The 16,120-nt window shown below is 40.2% G+C and overlaps 1 long non-coding RNA gene across 1 annotated transcript in view; it reads right to left on the bottom strand.

Moving 5' to 3' along the window:
• Positions 1 to 326: 326 nt before the first annotated feature.
• Positions 327 to 16,120, bottom strand: part of LOC123629866 — a 32,247-nt gene continuing 16,453 nt past the window's right edge. Inside the window, exons 3-4 of the long non-coding RNA XR_006732341.1 lie at positions 9,004 to 9,047; positions 327 to 441 (exon numbers count right to left, since the gene is read on the bottom strand). This is a non-coding gene — a long non-coding RNA (uncharacterized LOC123629866). The remainder of the gene's footprint in view (positions 442 to 9,003; positions 9,048 to 16,120) is intronic.

Here is a 16,120-nt window from a genome sequence, read left to right as displayed (position 1 = left end):
TGTGTGTGTCCATTGCCCCCCCCGCATATATATAAATAAATAAATTTCACTTTAACCCAAGATCTCTAATATTCAAAGATCTAATACTAAAAAGTCATATGAATGTTAATAGATTTGCTTTTATCATCATAGTAACTTTTGTAGGCAGAATGCAATATACTGAAAATACACTAAATAAGTCTAAATTTATAGTAAAAACAATCTCAAATTCTACATTTCCTAAATATAACCTTGAAACTCCAATAGATGTTTTAAACTCAAAGAAATGTTGTTACCCCCCAAATTTGCCATTTGAAAAACAGTAAGAGATAAAAGGTCACTTGCCATTTTCTTGAGCAAATCTGGAGGCTTCTATGAAGGTAACTTCGCGATCTGCATCCAGGTCCTTCTTGTTTCCACAGAGGATGATCACAATGTTCTGACTCGCTAGCGTTCTGGCATCTGTTAACCAATTAGTAAGCGCATTGTAGGTTTCTCAGCTGCGTAATATAAGATTGTGAAAATAATACATGCATTTTATAAAGCTAGCAACTCTTTCTAGTCATTCTCACTACTCACACTGCTTTTCAACGTTTTGAGGTAATGGCAACAACACCTTTAAGGTAACTCACATAACCTGAATGCACCAAGTACATGACACACTCCCAGGGTCTCTTTCATTTTGTTTCCAGAAAAATGAGACAATAAGCCAGAGAGTTTGTTGTTTTTTGTTTGCTCAAGCAAAAGGAAACAGAATTTCCTTCCTTTTTTTTATGAATATCTGTTGAGCTCTTAGTATGTGCCAGGCACGGTCCAGACATTGACTGGTGAGCAAGATGACAGCTGATGGCTGCCACCGAGTCAACCCTGCAACGTGCTGGCAGGGTTGTTTTGTAGGAATTTATCACACTGACGCTTTATAAGGACTCTGTGATGGACTGCTATTTCCCCCCCTTTTCCATGAGAAACCTGAGGCCCAGAGAGATTAATTAAGTTGCCTAAAGTCACACAGCAGCCAGTGGTAAAGCCAGGACCTTGCTGACTCCAGGACCCACTCTCAAACCTGCTGTTTCCAGCTCTCATGTGTCTAAGGACAAATTTCTGACCATCACACTTTGATACCCTGATTGATGACTTCACATTTGAGCCTCTCACCGGGCAAGCGCAGCTTGGGCTGGGCCGGGAGCTGCCTGCCTTCTCGCAGAGCACCCAGCTCCGAGGACATGGCCTGGAGCAGGGAAGCAGCCGGGTGATGTCCCCTCACTGAACTGGTTCCCACCTGGAAGGAACCCCTGATGATACCGTTTAGACGACACCTTTCTAGGTCTGTGCTGGCAAACACTGAGGTCAGGGTTATCTGACGGAATTTCTTCAGGGCAGGAATGTTCTCTAACCTGCCCTGTCCAACACAGAAGGCACCAGCCACACGTGGACCCTGAGCACTTGAAACGTGGCCAGTGCAACTGAGGAACTAAATTTTTTACTTTATTTAATTTCATTTAAATTGCCATAGGTAGCTAATAGCTACAATATAAATGTTTCACGTTAACTTAATTTAAACCTCCAATAACCTCACGAGGATGACATGATTATTATCACCTTCATCTACGGACCAGGGAACCAAGGTCCAGGCGGCTGAAGCACCTGTTACCAGCTGGTAACGGGACCAGGACTGGAACCCAGGCAATCTCCACCCAGAGTAACTCACTTCTAAGAACTCACCACACAGAAAGCTTCGTGAACCTTGAGGAAAGTGTCCAGGCATCATGTTAAGAAATGTAATGAAACATGAAAAATTGCTTTATCTACCTAAAACCTTGTAAACATGTTTCTCTACGTGGTAAAGTAGTGGTGGGGGCTCGTTCCAAGACCTCTCAGATCCAGATGGAAGTAAGGGGCTTCCTGGGTGACGGCCGCACCGCCTGCCCCGGGCACCTGGGTGACGGCTGCACCGCCTGCCCCGGGCACCTGGGTGACGGCCGCACCGCCTGCCCGACACCTGGGTGACAGCCTCACTGCCTGCCCGGGCACCCACAGCACACGGCACACACGGCACACAGGGCGCCTTGCCAGGGCCGGGCTGCAGACGCGGTGCTGGGCGGCCTCCTCTACCCTGGGAGCTGGCATCACCTGGTGATGTCGCAGACAAGGAGCACCCCGGCTGCGCCTCTGTAGTAATTTCTTGTCACGGACCTGGAAGAGTGACACTGGCTTTACTTCCAACCAGCTGAGACCCTCACTACTAAATACCATCTTCCCACAAAAACACCCACGTTTGCTTTGTGAACCACAACACAGGGCAGACGTTGTTCTAATATAGAAACGTTTGAAAGACACTGAACACACGTGTGGGGAGCTGTGCTGTCTGAAACCAGGTCACAGGAATGACAGGAGGTGGGGAGGCCGGCCTGGGACAGGAGGACGCTCTCTCAGGGCCAAAGCAGCCACGAGTGGACCTTGCCCTGAGACTCCTGAGGAGGGCGAGGCATCTGCAGGCAGAAGAGCCACCGCCAAGCCCAGGCGGGCTCCCCAGAGTCCCCTCCGCCTCTTCTAGGGAACAGGGATGTCCTCAGATGGGAACCGCCTCGTCTCCCGGCCAGGATCCACGGTCACCGCTGCCCATCACCAGACAGGAGACCGAGCCCCGGCCCCGTGCCCTGCGCACACTCGCGGGACTGTTCTCTCTCAGTAACACGCTTTCTCCCCGCATTACCCATCTCTCCCCCTTTGCTGTATCTTTTTCCTATCAGCAAAATAGAGGTGGCCCTGGCACCTACCATCCTAAAACACCAACCAAAAACATGCTGGCGGTCCTGTCGGCGACTCTCCCTCCGGCCGCCCGCAGTCCTCAGCCCTGCCTCCGCCGCCTTCTCTGCTGCGCCCGCCCTGGGTCTGTCTCTGACACTCTCCGCAGCAGCCTGCCGAGGTCCCCCAGCTCCGTGTGCCCAAAACTAGTGGGCACTCCTGTCCTCGTCCACCCCGCCTTTGCGGCTCGCCATCTCCGGGTCTCGCACCTGCCGGCCACCGCCACCCCAGCGCCGGACCCTCTCAATCTGCCCTGTGGGGACTGCAGCTCCACTGCGTGGGTCCTGGCCTCTCTTTCCTGGTGACATTCGACTCCAATTTTGTCTCCAGCTCAGACTGCTTCACTAAGACCCCACTGATGCCCCCACATGGCCATGAGACTGCCTGATAAACACGGCAGACTTCACATTTACAAGACAGAATTCCTTTTGGTCCCTCCCTCCAGGCCCATGCTGGCCTAGGAAGGGGCATCACTCCCCGCCCAGGCTCCACAGCAAATCACCCCCACGTTTATCCTCGACTCCTTTTTGTCCACCTCCACGTTCAATCTCCGGCCAAGTCCCATCCCTCACACCCCACACATCCTGCTCCAGGCACGCCTTCCCCTGTCACCTGCACCCTCCGCACCCAACCACCGCCAGGCCTCTGCCCCCACGCTGCGGTCGCCTGGCAGCTACCCCGCTGCCTCGCGGGCCTTAGTCCTTCTCCAGGGCAGCCCAAGTCCTCAAAGCCAGCCCTGTGCTCAGGCTGTCCCCCTGCCCACTGTGCCAGGCCACCGGAGACTTAACCTTCCTTGGTGAGTCACTTCACTTTTTCTGGTTAGCAAAGAACTTGCGTTCTGCTTAGCACAGTAACTGAAGTGTTTAGGAGAACACCAACTCCCTCTCCCTTTCACTCCACTGCCGAGCCCAGCCCTCACCCACGATCCTGACTCACCACCACCAAGCCCCACTGCTGCCCAGCTCGTTGTGTGGCCTGGAACATCCTGCTCCGTAGTCCTGGCTCCCTTGTTCGCTCCTCCTTTTCCAGATCAAACACTCCCTAACCTTGGCTACCTTCCCTCCCCACATTAAGCTCCAATAGTCTGTTTCTTTCCTGACATTTGGCCCAGCCCTGTCACTCTGGGACAGTGTCTGGCTCTGCTGCCCAGGCTAGAATGCAGTGGGTTCACTGCAACCTCAAATTCCTGGGTTCAAGTGATCCTTCTGCCTCAGCCTCCTAAGAAGCTGGGATTACAGGTGCATGCCATCACACCTGGCTAATATTTTTTTTATTTTTTGTAGGGGATGGGGGTGGGCTCTTGCTATGATGTTCAGGCTGTTCTTGAACTCCTGACCTCAAGCAATCCTCCTGCCTTGGCCTCCCAAAGTGCTGAGATTTCAGGCATAAGCCACTGAGCCCTGCCTGTTTCTTAAGAACTATATTCATCATCACTCAGAGGTGAACCCTATTCAACTTCTCATGATATTCAGATGGTTACAGGCAATTGAACTCAAAGAATAGTGCTGTTAGGATTATGTCAGCAGGATGAATGGATAAACAAAATGTGGTATATCCACACAACAGAGTATTATTCAGCCCTAAAAAGGAAAGAAATTCTGACACATGCTACAACATGGATGAACCCTGAAGACACTGTGCTAAGTGAAATAAGCCAGTCACAAAAGGACAAATACTTAAATGAGAGTCAAACTCACAGAGACACAAAGAAGAACTGTGGTTGCCAGGAGCAGGAGGAGGGAGAGTGGAAAACTGCTGCCTAATGGGGATGAGCAGCAGTTTGGAAGATGAAAAAGCTCTAGAGGTGGATGGTGGTGACATCTGTACAACAATGTGACTGTACTTAATGCCAATGAACTGTACACATAAAATGTATATTTTATGTTACCTATATTTTGCCATAATAAAAATAAACAAACAAATAAATAATGCATGCCAGGCTTAATCATTTTCATTGAGTACTTTTACAACCCAAGAAATTGAAGGGAAAATGGTCAAGCTCGTCAGACTAACAAGAATATTGGAATTTCTTTTTTTTTTTTTTTTTTTGAGACAGAGTCTCGCTCTGTTGCCCAGCTAGAGTGAGTGCCGTGGTGTCAGCCTAGGTCACAGCAACCTCAAACTCCTGGGCTTAAGCGACCCTCCTGCCTCAGCCTCCTGAGTAGCTGGGACTACAGGCATGTGCCACCATGCCTGGCTAATTTTTTTCTATATATATATTTTTAGCTGTCCAGATAATTTCTTTCTATTTTTAGTATAGATGGGGTTTTAGCTCTTGCTCAGGCTGGTCTCGAACTCCTGACCTCAAGCGATCCTCCCGCCTCAGCCTTCCAGAGTGTTAGGATTACAGGCGTGAGGCACTGTGCCCAGCCCAAATATTGGAATTTCTGAGTTTTGTTCAAGACCCTCTTCTATTTAAGAAATAAAGCCCAATACATTGTATAAGTTGTAAAGAGAAGAAGAAAACCAGGTCAAGAAGCTGGCAACATGTAGGCAATAGCATGTCTTAAGAGAGAAAAAGAACAATGTATAACACAGTTTAAAGATTCAAATGTTTCTGTACATAGGTACACAGAAAAATGAATTTCACAAATCCGTGTAATCCTGGAACTTAAACTATTCATATAGCTAAGCATGGACTTTAAGAAATATTTGTTCCAGGCCAGGTGTGGTGGCTCATGCCTGTAATCCTAGCACTCTGGGAGGCTGAGGTGGGAGGATCACTTGAGCTCAAGAGTTGGAGACCAGCCTGAGCAAGAGTGAGACCCCATCTCTACTAAAAATAGAAAAAATAAGCCAAGTGTCCTGGTGTAAGCCTGTAGTCCCAGCTTCCTGGGAGGCTGAGGCAGGAGATTTCTTAAGCCCAGGAGTTTGAGGTTGCTGTGAGCTAGGCTGATGCTACAGCACTCTAGCCTGGGTGACAGAGCAAGACTCTGTCTCATAAAAAAAAAATCATCATTTTCTGCTATGGTAATTTTGCTTAAATATACTCTATTATTATTACTATCCAGCTTGCATCATAGTCTCAACTAGCCAAAGGGTAATATATCTATTGAACTGTACCTTGCTGGACAAAAGATATATAATTACCATATTTACAAATATGTCATGGAGCTCAGGCGGTGATGCGGGCACTGGGCAGTGATGGTTGGCTGCTGCAAATACAGATGGAGCTTTGCTGGCTCTTCCTCCAGCCAATCACCTCCTGCTGTGTAGCCTGGTTAGTGACAGGCCACATTCCAGTACCAGTCCATGGCCCAGGGGATGGAGACTGCAGTTGTAGCTCAAATGTTACACATTATATGTTTGTATCAAAATATCACATGTATCCCATAAATATGTGCAACTGCTTATTATATATCCATAATAATTAAAAATAAAAACTAATAAGCAAACAAAAAGATAATTATTTAGAGTAAATATAAAATCTTTTGGTTTGAAAACCTTTTGGGATCAAATATTAATACATAAAAATGCTAGATAAAGTATATCATACTTTAAAAATGCATAGCTGAGCTTTTAGGAAATCTTCAGATGCTTAGAACAGAGAAGAAACTGAAAAAAGCAATGAGGGCCTTGGGTGGGGGGCTGCTAGACTGAGATTGGCTTTAGTGTCTGTTTGGGATGGGACAAGAGCTGGTGTCCACGTGACAGAGAGAGTACGGAACTGAATCTGAGTTTTCTTCAGGGTTAGGCCAGAAGTGAAAGGGTGAGATGAAAAACAAAAGCACACTCACTAGCTCAGGCAGGCAAGGAATCTTCCCTGACTCTGCCTGCTCTCTCAGCAGAATGGGATAAACATTCCCCTTTGAAAATTAATTATGGGCTGGTACCACAAGTAGGCTTGGGATTCAAATTTAAATAACCATGTGGACAATGAACCCCCAAGTTAGGAAATTAGCAAAAATAAAGGTGGCTCTAGAAAGGAGTATCACTGAGATGCCCAGAAGAAGCAAACGCAGATCACTCTGGAAGGACATATCCTCACCCAACACACACAATCCCCACACGCACCGCTGCTTCAAAAATAAACGTAAGACCACAAAACACTCAAGGAAACAAGCCACCAGGAGTGAATCAGCCAGACTATACTTTAGTCCTTCAAGATTTCAATAAAAGAACAACTCGATAGGCTGGGTGTGCTGGTTCACACCTGTAATGCCAGCAATTTCAGAGGCTGAGGCAGGAGGGTCGCTTGAGGCCGGGAGTTTGAGACCAGCCTGGGCAACACAGCAAGACCTTGTTCTACAAAAAATAAAAAAAATTAGCTAGGCACAGTGGTGCACACTTGTAGACTCGCACCTGTAGACCCAGCTACTGGGGAGCCTGAGGCAGGAGGACTGCTCGAGACCAGAAGTTTGGGGATGCAGTGAGCTACGATAGTGGCACCACACTTCAGCTTGGGAGACAAAGACCTTGTCTCAAAACAAAGCAAAACACACAAAAAAGAACAACCTGATAAAGTATCTTCAATATGATCAATACCATAAAAAAGGAAGTGAATCCTAAAAAAAAAAGAATAGGATGTCTTGAAAGAATTAATAGATTTCTATTAATAGAATCTAGAATATCTACAAATAAAAATTACAGTAATTAAAATTACTCAATGGATATGTTAGAAAGCAAAGTGGGCAAGACTGAAGAGAGAAGTAGTGAATTAGAATAGAAACTGGAGGAAATTACCAGGCACCAGTATAGAGAGTTCAAGATAGAACATATGATAGAGAACTTAAGAGATGGGGAGGATTGAAGGAAAGGGTCTAAAAGGCATTTTGGAATTAAAAAAAGAAATAGGAGAATGGGGGTAGAGAGACAACATTAAAAGAATTAATGGGTGAAAATTTTATAGAAGGAAAATTAAAGGATTGTTAGAATAAAAAATAACATTGAATCATGTGAATAAATAAGAATCCATACATAAATACGTAATTGTGAAACTGCAGACCAAAGACAAAGGCTGTAAAAGCAATTAAAAAAAAAAAAGGAAAAATTCCCCACAAAGAAACTCGGTGTCTAGACTCCAAAGGTCAGAAGCAATGGGGTCCTATATGCACAGGCTGGGGGATGGGGGGCATGAAAACAACCTAATGTACCATTTGATGTACAAAAACTACCCTTAAAGCCAAGGTGGACTTCTGCTTCCAGGACGATGGATAAGTAGTTTTCCCTGTTTCACTCATTAAGTACAACTAAAAACCCTAGATACTATATATGTGTGTGTGTTTATATATTATAGAGAGTTGAAGACAGAACATGTGAAAGAGAGCGTAAGAGATGTGGCGGATTGCACATATACATAAAAAGATGACGCTGCATGGGAGAGAGAAAAAGGCAGACGGGCCAGGGACTTCACAGCCTGAGGGATGCTATGGTGGTGAGTTTCCTGGGTTTTCCTTTTGCCTCATATATCTCAGACTTGAAGGAGAACAAGCTGGTAACCGAGAAATGCCAATGGGTACAGATGAAAAAAGTCCCAACAAAAGCCTGCTCTCTCTAGAAGCTACAGGACCAGGAAAGGGGCAGCTGAACAAGAGAGAAAACTCTTACACAATAACCACTCTCCTCTACCCAAGCATCACAGCAAAAACTATGGCCCACACCAGTAAAGGCCAAATGGGGAGCCTAAACTTCCACCCTGGCAAGGCTAACAAGGCACACCAACACCCCCACAGAGGGGGTGTCAGAGAAGACCAAGTAGGGTGCTGGGGCTTTCTGCTGACTGGGTAGTGAGCTCTTCTGCCCCTGCTACTGTGTCAGGGGAGACCACGGGGAAGGGCACTAGAACATGTTCATCCCCACCCAGCAGTAACAAGAATCCCTCTCACCTGTCAGTGGAGGCCGAGTGAGGAATCTGGACTTCTACCCCCACCTGCTGGTGATGAGGTAGTACCCAAGAAAGGAAGCCAATTAAAAGAGCTAAAAAAGATCCAAGTCTTGTAATGTAATACAAAAATGTCCACGTTTCAGTTGAAAATCCCTTATTATACCAAGAACTAGGAAGATCTCAAAATGAAAGAAAAAAGATAATCAATAGATTCCAACATCAAGTTGACAGAAATGTTAGAATTACCTGACAAAGATTTTTCCTCACAGTTGATCAAGAGAAAATAATTATAGCTACTTATGTGTAGTGTAGTAGCAGCTGCAGCAGCAGCAAGAGTAGGAGTAATTGTAATATTTCAATTTTAAATTTTTTACAAAAAATTATGTGGTTCCAACCTGGTCTCCAAAGTCCTCTGGGAATTTCCACAAAACCACAGGATCTGTAAATAATTGACACACATCCTTAAACAGAGGCAAAAGAACACATTTAAAGCAACAGTCCTGGTTAAATACTCTTAAAATTGTCAAAGCTACTTTAATTATAATTTTTAAATTTCTCTTGAAACATTTACAGTTGATGAGGTTCACTTCTTTTCCTTGATTGAGTTAAATATGTTGAACTTTTAAGGGTTTTAATGACCTTTGGAATACAATAAATGAAATTAGTAACTTAGGCCATCAAAAACCATTACTGTATTTCTTTTAGCAACTCACTTTTTTATTTACATGTCATAAAGATTCTGAACTTTGAATTTTCAATTTTAACTATGCTTACAAAAATATTGGTTTTAATTTGAAAAGAAAATTTTAAATGTGGTAAACATGTAATCACATACATTATAGCCCTCAGGGACTAGTCTAAAATATACAGCTTAAATTTCCATTTAAAATCCCCAATAAAAATTTACAAAAATTGTAATAATGTTTGCTTCATATTGGCTTTAAGAGTCCTAGACTTTGCCGTAATAGGTGAGTTGGCAGGCAGGTATAAGGCAGCTTATTTAAAATACAGTTGGTATTTGCAGGACAGTTCAGAGAAATTTTTCTAATATAGCTAGTAATTTGGTAATTTATATAAATCAATATTGCTTTATAAATATTCACATCAGCTTTTTGTTTTCTTTATTTCTCACAATACTTCTCTTCTGTTTAGCATAAGAAAGTGAAGTTTTAGTTGTAATAATCACTAATAAATATGTTGGTCATACACTTATTTTTTAATTTTGTCAAAAACTTCTGAATACTTTAAATGTCTCTTAAAAGGATAGTGTTTAATAATAGATTATTACTTCTGACAAAAACCTTTGAAAGCCCAAGATAAAATATGAACAACAAGTACAACCTATATGACAGGGTTCGAACTCCACTCCAAGGAAAAGGCCCTGGTGGACCAAAGATCCACACTCCAGGTACTCAACCAATGGAAATCTACAGTTTATTTCTACTACTCCATATTGCTTTTTAAGAAATATTATTTAAGGATGTATAATTTCAAAAGTTTTAATTCCAAACTTTAATAAATGTCTAGCAACATTTTTAGCAGGAGCTAGTTCCTCCTGTGTTTTTATTTAACAGAATATTTTTCAAATATTTTAACTTAAAAAAAAGCATGCTTTCTAGAATTAAACTTTTTACTTATTAAGGAGTAAAAAGTTCCCATATAAGTTAACATAAATAAATCATTTAAAACATCTTATATGAAAATAATGTATTACAAACTTATAAAGGTAATATTAAATGATTATGTCCTCATGTAAAACAAAATGTTTCCATTTCTAAAATAAATTTGAAATGCATTATTCATCACCATAAAATACTCAAACATTAATGTCCTGTGGATAACTATGTTCCCAGTTGGAAAAAATATACATATGTGGCAATTTTAGCAAAATGGTAGATGCTAAGATCTAAATCTCATAAGACAAAAGTATATGATGGAATCTCCATCAAATAGGAAACAAAAGTTACTACCTTGATAAATTACTACAATAACTAATAGCCATGTAAACAAATCATAATGCAGAAATGTTACATAATGTTCTCATAAACAATGGAATTAAGAGGTTTCACTGTGAATATTTCAAACAACCCTTCTAAACAACTCAACTTTGTAGTTCTCATTTGAGAAAACGTTTGTGACAAGTTTCTTACACGTTGCTGTGCAGCCCTTACCGTCTGCCTGTACTGTTTGCAGCATTTACCTAAGTGTGTTTTCCTGTCTCGCTTTTCCTCATCTCTTACTCCACCAGTTTTTTCTGTACACTCTGCTTTTCCACACAGGGAAAACAAGTAAATACATGAAAATAGCATCTACTGGTTTCATCACGAAGTGGAAAATATCCTTTTCTTCTCATTAAATGAATTTTATCCTTCAGCACTCAAAACTTTATTATAATCATGTGCATCCATATTTTGAGATGGATTAACTTGGTTCCTGCCTATGTGATTAGATTTAGAGCACATCTGATGCATCTTTGTGGCAACTTTTCAGAAGTACTGCAAAGGAAGAAACAAAAGAGCTCTGAAAAAAATAATCCGATTCTACAACTTTATGCACAAAGACCGAATTTTCTGTTCCCTGAGGATTACTTTCCAGATACTCAATCTGATCTGGCAATATTAGGTCAATTTTATGCTGATTTTATGAGTGAAAGGATGAGAACCGCTGGTGGGAATAATCGCTGCCAGTGATGACTGATACACACTGCGTTTTCTTCTTGCTAACGTCTACTAGTAATTCAAAAGAGACTCCATATCTTAATTTAAAAAAAAACTTTGCTGCCAACAATCTAGAAACCAAGTAACGATAAAAATATATAACTTCATTTTGACATAAATATTTCTTATTTTAATAAGAAATGTTACAGTGTAGTAAAAAAAATACAAATTTTTATTAAATTAGTAAATTTGGAAGGTGAATATTTAAAGTATGATTTGTGTGCCACCATCACAAAGATTCCAAATCCATTAAGGGTTTTTTAAAATGTAAAATAAGATAAATTCAGCAGTATTGTCTTTTCTTTCCCAATCAGATATTTCACATTTTCTGGCCCTTAATTAAAAACAAAAGTTAAAATTACTTAGAATACTAATGTGATTCTACTTCACTATAAAATTATGCAGGAAGAAGTTTGTAATTTTCATAAGTGAATAATATTTAATTCTGTAGAATTCAATGATGAAATATACAATATCTTTAAAATCACACATTTGTAAAATTGCAAATCAGAGACTACTTTTGAAAAGGTAGAATGTATCCTATTAGTGTTTTGCATGATTATAGCTTTCTGTACTTGGTTTACCTACATTGTAGAATCAGAACTTTAGTGTGAGGAAATTAAAGTCAAAACAATGAGGAGTTTGTCTTAGCCATACAGCTAGCTAATGTCAGAGCCTGGAGCTTTCTTAATTGAGATGGAAAGAATACTTACTTTAAATAATTTCCAATAATTCATACATTTTTGTGGCACATTTAACTTAAGTTCAATTTATTTCATTGAAAAAGCTATGCGGTACTAAAGAAACGGGAAAAGTCCCTGCCGGGCACTGACCTACGACACCCATGGAAGAAACCTAGTTGTTCAAAGCATTGTCTCAGGCACGGTTATCAGGTAGAAACTCTTCAACTCAACTTGAAGAGTCACTGGCTTAATAACGTCAGAAAACACGACTAATGAAGGAATGAGGTCTTCTAAACATAAATGAGCAGAAATCATTAAAGAAAATGTGTGATTTTTGTTCTTTCACCTGTAGGGATACAATGGTGAACAAAGCAGAGTCCTTACCACTCATAGAAAAGAGGAGCATCAAAACATATAATACAGTAAAATTTTATGGTACTAGCTGCATAGGATGCTGCAGGAGCACATAATAAGGAGATCTAACCTATTTAGAGAGCCACTACAGGACTTCAGAAGGAAAGGACAGGAAAACTGACACTCAGGTTAGATAAGAAAATGATGATTTGTGCCATACAGTGGGCAAGGGAAAATGCTACTGAGTGGAGAACCAATATGCGTGAAGTCTTGGAGGTTACAAGAAAACAGAACACCTTTTAGAAACTGAAAAAAAATCTAATATATCTAGAATGTAGATTGGGAGGGAGACAACGTCAAGAGATGAAGCCGGATTGGCAAGGAAAGCCACTGAAGCAGACATGGCACAAACCAGGTGAGGAAGAACCACCAGAAAGGTATGGTGAATGCAGCTGGAGTGTGTGTTGTCATGAAGTCAAGGGAACAGAGTGCATCTAAAAGAAATCCTCAAAAATGCTGCAAACATTGAAAAGTGACAACTGAAGAACTGCAACTGTATTTAAAGACATACAGCCACAGTCAGATGGGCTTCAATTGAAAGGCAGGAAGAAGGATGCAGATTTAAGATTATGGAAAGAGTGTGAGGAAAGAGAGACTGTATGGAGGCAATTTATTTAAGAAAGGCTATAAAAGGCAGAAGAAAGTAAAGGTGGGTAGAAAGGTTAAGTTTGACAGATTTGTTGTGTTTTAATTTCAGACGGGCACAGACTTGCACATGTTTAAAGGCTGACAGGAAGTGATGAGCTAGCAGAGCACCAGAGAAAGAAAGAGCCTAAGATCCCTGAGAACACAGCCAGGGCTGGAATCCTGGTCAGGACGGTGAGACGAGCCTTAGACAGAAGCTGGAGGACGTGTGCCATTGTTACAGGAAAAACAGAAGAGAAAGCCATAAATCTAAGTAAATCTGTTGTGGTACAAAAATAAGAGTTTTGTGTAAAAGTTGCTCATTTTTTTTGTTTAGTAGGAAGCTCTCTGCCACCAAAACATGCAAATACATTTTAAAACAGCTATTTTCAGTTGAAGATATACTACATATATATGAAGACTGTAGGATTGAGAAATAAGATGAAATAAATAAATGGAAGCATAAGTAGAATTATGAAATTAGGCAGCTTAAGTTCTGGTCTTCTACCTATGAGTAACACAATGCTTTCCGTCTGTGATCAGACGCAGGTATTGAAAAATAGCGAATCAATTTCCTTCTCCACTTCTCTAAGTTGATTTTAAAAGAACAGTGTCTCATCTGCTTATCCAAGTATCCTATGTAACTATCATTTTCTACATGTGCTAGTATATGAAAAAGCCTGAAAAGCACGAAGTTTAATAACTACAGTTAAAATTATAATTTTTATTACATCTGCAAAGTAGTTTTCAAACCCACTAATCATTGTAATTTTATATTCAGCCTGATTGCAAAAAAGGATTTCAGGAAGTATCTCAATCATTTAGGGCCACAAATGACCTTGGCGAAACCAGAAAGCCAGAGAACCAACACCATGCCATTTTTCCTTGCATGTACCCCAGCAAAACACAGATTTACAGCATTGATGGAAAAATATCACTCATTCTGACAAAGCAGTAATAAAAAAAACACAATATTACAGACTGCACAACATTACAAACGTTAAGACTACAAGCAATAGTGAAAACAAAAACAAATTCATTGCTGAAAAATCTTAAATTCAGACTAAAAATAATCTTGATAAAACATAATCAGATGTGTGTACAAATTATTTTAAAGCTAACATGTAGATGAGAATATAGAATTTTAGTATCTTTTTAAAGGTCTAGTTCAGCAGTTCTCAAACTTTAGCATGCAACAGAAATGTCTACACATCCACACTGTTGAGTCCTACTCACAGAACTTCTGAGGCTGGTCTGAGAAAATGCATTTCTAACATGTTCCCAGGTGATACTGACACTACTCGTCTAAGCACCAGACTTTGAGAGCTAATAGCACAGATCATGTATCTCTCACAACGATTACCATTATGTGTCACATGTTAAGGAATTTAATACTTCCTGATTGTAAATATTCTTTCTAATATGGCAATAAATAATTAAAAATTCTCTTTATTACATATTTTTTTATTTGACGATAGGTAGATCTTCACAGGGCCAAGAAGAAACACCACCCAGAGCAATTACAGCAGGAAATATTTTTAGAAAGAAAAACACTACCAAAATGTTTTTAAAACCCTTTCTGTGCTAGTAAGTCTACTAATAGGATAATTCTACTTCCATATCCCAAAGAAAAGAATTTTATTTCAAAATTGAGTGTTTTATGACACTGGACCTATATAATTGATGGAGAACTTTAGTTATGTGAACATAAAGATATACTGGCTATTCATTTCCTCTATGTACGCCACATACAGACACATTGACAGTCCATATCTAAACAAGACAGACATCTGTCTGTACCTTTCCATGTCAGATACGTGAGGAAATATTTTTTGCTGTGGTTTCTTAGAATGCTTTGCTTTGTAGAATTTAAGCAATTAAGTTCCAATTTGAACAACAGAAGGGTAAATGCACAGTAGGTGTATCTGTGAATGTAAAAAAATTTAAGGCTTTTGTTTATTTTGTATTTTCACAAAAAGTTTCATTATATATGGATAGAATCTTAGAATTTTCTGAATGAGAAAGGACCTTAAAGGTACTTTTTACCACTCGGACTTAGGAAAGTTATATTTCATCCTGCGGTTCTGGAGCTAGTAACTATCGAAGCCAAGACTGGAATCCAGGTATCCCGGCTTCTAGCAGGACATCCTCTCTGAAACACGCCGCTGCACGTACAGCACCACACAAGTAAACCCAGTTTGCTCTGGTTGGTTACCTTTGACTTTAATGGTCATTCACTGGACACTAGTTTAAAGTACATTCACACTTAATTATCTACAAGAAGATATTTTCAGCAAAACAAGTATTTAAATTTTTTTTTGTAAAACAATGGCCTAAATCTTACAGACTTCCTCTGAACAATACTTGGAAATCTGTATGTGAAGAAACCTTGTAAAGAATATTAATAGTATTCAAATTAATATCCTCTCAATCTGGAATTAAAATAATTCTTCATATAATCATGTTAAGTTTGACTTACATGCACAAAAACCTTATAGAAATGAAAACATTATTTCAAGATCTTTTACTTTATAACCAGTTGCAAAAATAGAGATCACACTTCTATTTGTTGCTTTATATGATGTACACATTTAAAAGCAAGCAAATTTGGAAATTTGTCCATTTGTTCACCATCCTAAAAATGTACATAAGCAGTGATAGAAATAAAATCTAATGTAATGATCCCATTGTGATTATCTTCATTCTAAAGAGTCATCTGGAAAATCAAACTGCTTCTACTACTGTAAAATAATTTTGGTGCTTTTGAAATGCAAACCATAGAAACAACTTAATGGATAATTCTAGTCATTCTAAATATTTCTCCCCAGAATAACCTAAAATTAGCATCACAACTCAAAATAAGGAAGCTCTTTTTGCTCATAGATTAGCAAATTCTAACTAAGGTAATGAAAATGAAACTTCTAAGAATCTCATATAATCCATACCGTGTTAGATATATCATTTTACTACTTCCACTCCTTTTAAATAAGACCTATTATAATAAAATGAAAACTCTCATCAATCACCTGATAGAGTAATTCCAAACTTAACCAAACAGGGCTAATGGGTGAGAA

This window comes from Lemur catta, unplaced genomic scaffold (genome assembly GCF_020740605.2).
Source record: "Lemur catta isolate mLemCat1 unplaced genomic scaffold, mLemCat1.pri scaffold_55_ctg1, whole genome shotgun sequence".
Lineage (NCBI taxonomy): Eukaryota > Metazoa > Chordata > Mammalia > Primates > Lemuridae > Lemur > Lemur catta.
Note: the sequence above shows the minus strand (reverse complement) of the source record. Positions and strands in the feature narration are given on the sequence as shown.